Source organism: Bufo gargarizans, chromosome 11, assembly GCF_014858855.1.
Source record: "Bufo gargarizans isolate SCDJY-AF-19 chromosome 11, ASM1485885v1, whole genome shotgun sequence".
Taxonomy (NCBI): Eukaryota; Metazoa; Chordata; class Amphibia; order Anura; family Bufonidae; genus Bufo; species Bufo gargarizans.
In genome coordinates this window covers 142,086-147,934 of record NC_058090.1, presented here as the reverse complement: position 1 = coordinate 147,934, position 5,849 = coordinate 142,086, and positions in this window count along the sequence as shown.

The window sequence follows — 5,849 nt, the reverse complement described above, 5'->3', positions numbered from 1 at the left end:
CTAGGAATCGTTTCTTTCCCTCTTTTCCTATCTTGTTTTAACCCCTTATAGTTCTTGGAATACAACAGTCAAAAAATGAAAAAAAAAAAAAAAAAAGAGTTGGTCACCAAAGCCCAAAATGCATACAGGGGGTATTTCCAAGAACTATAACGTTTTAATTTTTTCAGTCGATGTGGCCGTATGACGGCTTGTTTTCTGTGGAAGCAGTTGTCATTTTTAGTGGCACCATTATGGGGTACATATAATCATGCACACGACCGTATGGCTTTTTCTGTATTTTGCGGTCCGTTTTAAACAGTTATGTTTTTCCGTTTCAGTAGTGTTTCCACTTCCATTCCGTTTTGCCGTTCCGTTTTTTCCATTTGGTTTTCATTTGTGATCCGTATTTTGCGGATCGCAAACAGAAACGGAATCATGCAATAATGTTTAAACAGTAAGTACATAAAAAAATTGGACTGGGCATAAAATTTTTGAAAGGATGGTTCCGCAAAAACAGAACGGATACGGAAGACATATGGATGCATTCCATTTGCATTCCATCTTTAGCGGAACCATTGACTTGAATGGAGCCACGGATTTTGATTTGCGGGCAATAATAGGACATGTTCCATCTTTAAACGGAACAGAAATACGGAAATGGAATGCTTCCGTTGTTTTTGCTGACCCATTGAAGTGAATGGTTCCACATATGGACCGCAAACGAAACACACAAAAAACGGAACGTAAACGGAAAAAAAACCTTTGTGTGCAAGAGGCCTAACAGGTTCAGGTTCATCAAGGACACATGATCTAATTTCTAACAGGCTGCAAATCAACAAGCTGATAGGTAAGGCTGGCAGACAACCAGCATACCTGCGTGCTTGTGGTGGTAGGCAGACATGTTTTAAGGGTTTGTTCTTATGGACTGCTAGTGACCACTAGCGTACTTCATTTTGGGGGATACAGAATGACATTTCGTGGTTAAGGTTATTGATTACAAGTGGCCTGATGTCATTCTTCATTTCCCCGTTTCTGGCACCGCTGAGAAACTGAACCCGCTGATTGGTCGGTGTAACGAAATCTGAAGTAAATAGACAGATAGATAGACTGAAAGATAGCTCTCATATTCTCCTAAACTCACATTATCAATAGCTAATTGTATAGCAGTGGCTAATTGATCTATTAAGCAAATGCAAATGGTGCCTCTAGGTGCCAGCCCGTCTGAAGACTAGGTGAGAAACTCCACATTCTCAGAGGAAGCCCCCATTTAGCACAGGCCTGCTAATTGCAAACCATTTGGCCATCCTAATAAAAACCTGGGAGGGGGATACTTAAAATGCACAGCCACCCTAGACATGTTGGCTGCTAGAACACTGGGTGGTCTAACCCATTCAGCAGATAAATTAAATAATATCAGAAGCCATAACTCCGACCTCATGGCACCCACAGCCTCAGACCCCTAATAATTGTGTTCAGCCTGACATGGGCTTCAGGCAGAGTCTATGCGCGCCATACTGGACAGAAGGCATTTCTCTGTATTTAGTATCTGGCCTTCTGGAATTAATAACTCAATCATATTTGGTGTCTGTATGACCGGAACAAAGCGACTCAGATTATGGGATTGTAACGGTCAGCAGAGGAAGAGACCGTAGAGCAGGACTCAAGTACAGTGCAGCAGACAAGGAGGCTGAAGTAGAAACCGACTTTATTAAAGGAGAACTCTAACTGCCGGAGAAGCAGATTTACAATATGAACAGCTTGAGAATTCACAACAAAGATAATGGAAATTTGCATAAAGAAAACAAATGAATCACAAACACAAGTACAGACAATAGCAGGCTACTCTCTTCTAGGTAGTCCTATCTGTCCCCGCTACCCGGGGTGCACCTCTACGGTGCACTAAACTAAATCCTATTCCACTATGTCCTAGCTCCGGTTAGCATCAGTGCACTCACAGTTCGGTGTCCGGCACATGCAGGCAGATACAGTCTGGGTCCCGATCTGGTTGCTTGCTTGCTTGCTTGCTTCAGCGTGGCTCAGCTCTGGCCTCTCTTTGTAGTCTCTGTAACTCTGGTTAGAGATAATCAGCAGCTCTGGACGTGTAATCAGGCAGGGCCTGGAATTCACTCACAGTTCCTCTGGTAAGTGCCTCACACTACAGCAGTCTCTCTTCTACACCAGGACACATCAGCTCAGTCAGAGAGCAAACACACTCTAATGTCCCAGATACCATGTCACAGCAGGTTGGCAGGGAGAAATCACTCTAATCTTCCCTGTGGATCTCCCTCTCAGTGCACAGCGTCCTTCTTCCTGTGTACTCAGACACCTGCACCCCAGGCTCTCTGCTCAGCCCGGGAAAAACACTTAACTCCTTGTCCTCTGGAAACAACTCCTCACACTGTCCTACTCAGCCACAGTGGCCTCTGGTGGCTGGAGGGAAACATGACAGTCTGCTATATATATATATGTGTTGGAAATGTTGCTGGATGATCAGGGCTGCCTCTTACATGCCTCCCCACTTAAAGGTGGCCGTCCTCGGCCTTGCTATATAGTCCATAGAAATAATGGTTAATGTAACTTTTTATACAGCAGTACAACATTGTCCACAATACATACAGGTGGACCAAATGAACTCATCAGCAGCGTACCTGTTTGGTGGAACCCCTGCAGTAAGCCTACTGGATCTCCGGAGGTCCTGGCTATCTGTTACGACCTGACTCTCTCCACTAGGAACTGCCAGTCTGGATTCATCCACCACAATAGGAGGTTCGGGTGTGTCCGAGGGCCCCTCTCCATTACGGGCCGGCAATGGTTCTGTGACAGTGCCTTCATCACCTGTAACCTGGGAGGCTCCTTCAGTGTTGGGAGCAGTCCACCAGTCTTCACCATAATCTCCATCAGAGATAACAAGTTCTGAGTATGGGGCAGGAGGAGGTGTCCTCTGAACAGGTGCGGGATCTTTGGACCGGCATGGCCGTAACATATTCCTATGTAGAGTCCGTGAAGCAAATTCCTCATTCTCAACCTGCACTTCGTAGACCGGACCATTAGGGTACACTCTCTTGATCACTTTATACGGCTGTACTTCCCAACGCTCACTCAACTTGCCTCTGGGACGTTTCTCTCGTACCAGTACCCGATCCCCAGGCTGCAATGGAACCTCCTGAACTGGAGGACGGTCTGTATGAGCTCTCTCCTGTAACCGCTGACCTGCCAACCGGCGAATGGTCTGGAGACGCCGACGGTGTTCTTTCACCCATGAGGTGGTTGATCGCTCTATTAGGTCTTCTGGCTGTTCTAGGTTTAATTCCACGATCTCTCGACCAGCCCTACCGAACAGTAACATGTATGGGGTGTAACCGGTGGTGGTGTGGACACGATTATTGTAAGCCCAGACTAATTCTGGCAGGTAGTCAGGCCAGTGTGCCCTCTTGTCTTCCTCTAGTGTCCTCAGCATTTGCAGCAATGTGCGGTTAAAGCGCTCACAGGCTCCGTTTCCTTGGGGATGATAAGGAGTTGTCCTGGATTTTTCAATGCCGTACAGTCGATGTAGCTCTTCCATCACTTTTCCTTGAAAGCACGCCCCTTGATCTGAATGGATCCGCTTTGGACACCCATAGACCCGAATGAAGTCTTGACAAATGGCTCGTGCCGCGGACTCGGCCGTCTGGTCCCGAGTTGGGGTGACTACTGCAAACTTGGAGAAGTGGTCGATCATGACCAGGCAATACTGTGGACCTCTTGACGATTGTCCCACAAGAAGATAGTCTATCATCAACACTTCCAGCGGTTCTGTGGTCTGGATGGACTGTAGGGGTGCTCTCTGTTCTGTACTCTTCGTGAGTTCACACACTCGACACTGTCGGCAAACTTCTTCAACTGTGGCCTCCAGTCGCGGACAATACACATAACGCTGCAGCCACTGGTATGTCTTGACTGGCCCGAAGTGAGCTCCAAACTCATGAGCCTCTTTGGCTATCTCCCGTGCCATTCTTCTGGGTATCACTACCTGCCACCTCGCCTCTAGGTCGGCAGGCTGTTGCCACTTGCGGAACAAAACAGCTCCATGCACTTCCAGTCTGTCCCATTGATGTAGAACGGACTTCATCTCGGCATCCAGATCAGTCCTTTCTTCTTTGTTGGGTTTCCTGCACTGGGTTACCCAGCTTTTCATTTGCTGCAGTCCAATGTCTTCATCTTGCAATCTGCCCCATTCTTCATTAGTTCTCCCCAATGCTTTGGGTAGCTTACGGGCCTCCCCACTTGTCTGGGCCGCGACTGTTGGGGGAGCGAACTTGCGGAAGTCAGGAGTTTCATCTTCTTCCTTTTGTTCATCCATATCCCCTACTGGAGTTTCAAAAGTAACCCTCGAGAGACCATCAGCATTAGTGTTCTCTGTAGCGGAGCGGTAGCGAATTGAGAAGTCATACTTTGCGAGGCGAGCCGCCCAGCGTTGCTCCAGGGCTCCCAACTTGGCAGTACCCAGATGGGCCAGGGGATTGTTATCCGTCCGTACGAAGATCTTAGCTCCTGTCAGATATCCTGCAAATTTCTCCGTCATAGCCCACACCAGGGCAAGGAGTTCCAGCCGGAAGGAACTGTAGTTATGGGGGTTTCGCTCCGTATCTCGCAAGGATCTACTGGCATAAGCGATCACTCTCTCATGTCCATCTTGTACCTGCGACAGGACTGCCCCAAGTCCGTAGAGGCTGCCATCAGTAGCTAAGATGAATGGTTTATCAAAATCGGCATAAGCCAAGATGGGGGCCGATGTCAGGGCTTCTTTCAGGGCCTGGAAGGCCTCTTCCTGTTTCTGTCCCCAGGGGATACTTTGGCCCTTGGGTTGCCCAGCCGTTCCTCTCAACAACTCATTCAGAGGGCCCGCTATTTTTGCGTAGTCTTTGATGAACCGCCGGTAGTACCCAGTCAGTCCCAGGAAGGCCTTCAACTCACGCAGTGTTCTCGGCACTATCCATTGTCGTATTGCAGCCACTTTGTCTTGGGACGGTAGCACTCCGTCTTGGGACACCCTATGGCCCAGGTACTCGATCTCCCTCTTGAAGAGATGACACTTCTTTGGCTTTACCTTCAGGCCATGGGATCGCAGTCGCTCGAGTACCTGCCCTAGCCGATTCAAGTGTTCTTGAAAAGTAGCAGAGTATACGATGATATCGTCTAGGTATATCAGAGTGGCTTCAAAATTCAGGTCTCCCAGGCATCTCTCCATCAGCCGCTGGAAGGTTCCAGGGGCATTAGTCAGTCCGAATGGCATCCTGTTGAATTCAAATAACCCCATGGGGAGTATGAATGCTGTCTTTGCCTTGTCCTGCTCAGCCACTGGTACTTGCCAGTACCCACTTGCTAGATCCAGGGTGGAGAAGTATTTGGCTCGTCCTAGAGCCGTCAGAGACTCCTCGATGCGTGGCAGAGGATATGAGTCTCGCGCAGTGCAAGCATTCAACCGCCGGTAATCCACACAAAATCGAATAGTGCCGTCCTTCTTCTTGACAAGCACCACTGGGGCTGCCCAAGGGCTCTGGCTTCCCCGCACCACTCCGGAATCTATCATCTGTTTCAATAGCGTCTTCACTTCCTGGTACAACTTGGGCGGAATCTGTCGATATCTCTCCCGAATTGGTGGAGTGTCCCCCGTCGGTATATCATGTGTGATAGCATTCGTGCAGCCAAAGTCATCGGCGTGGCGGGCAAACGCAGCCTGATTCTCCCACAGCATGGTTTCAACTGCTCGCTGTTGGTCTAAACTGAGAGCCTTAACATCTATCTCCATTTGATCCAAGATGGTTCCCCCATTCCATTCTGGGGTCGGCGCCTCTTCTGCACTGGCAGTAACTGCCAGGGTCCAACCAGCA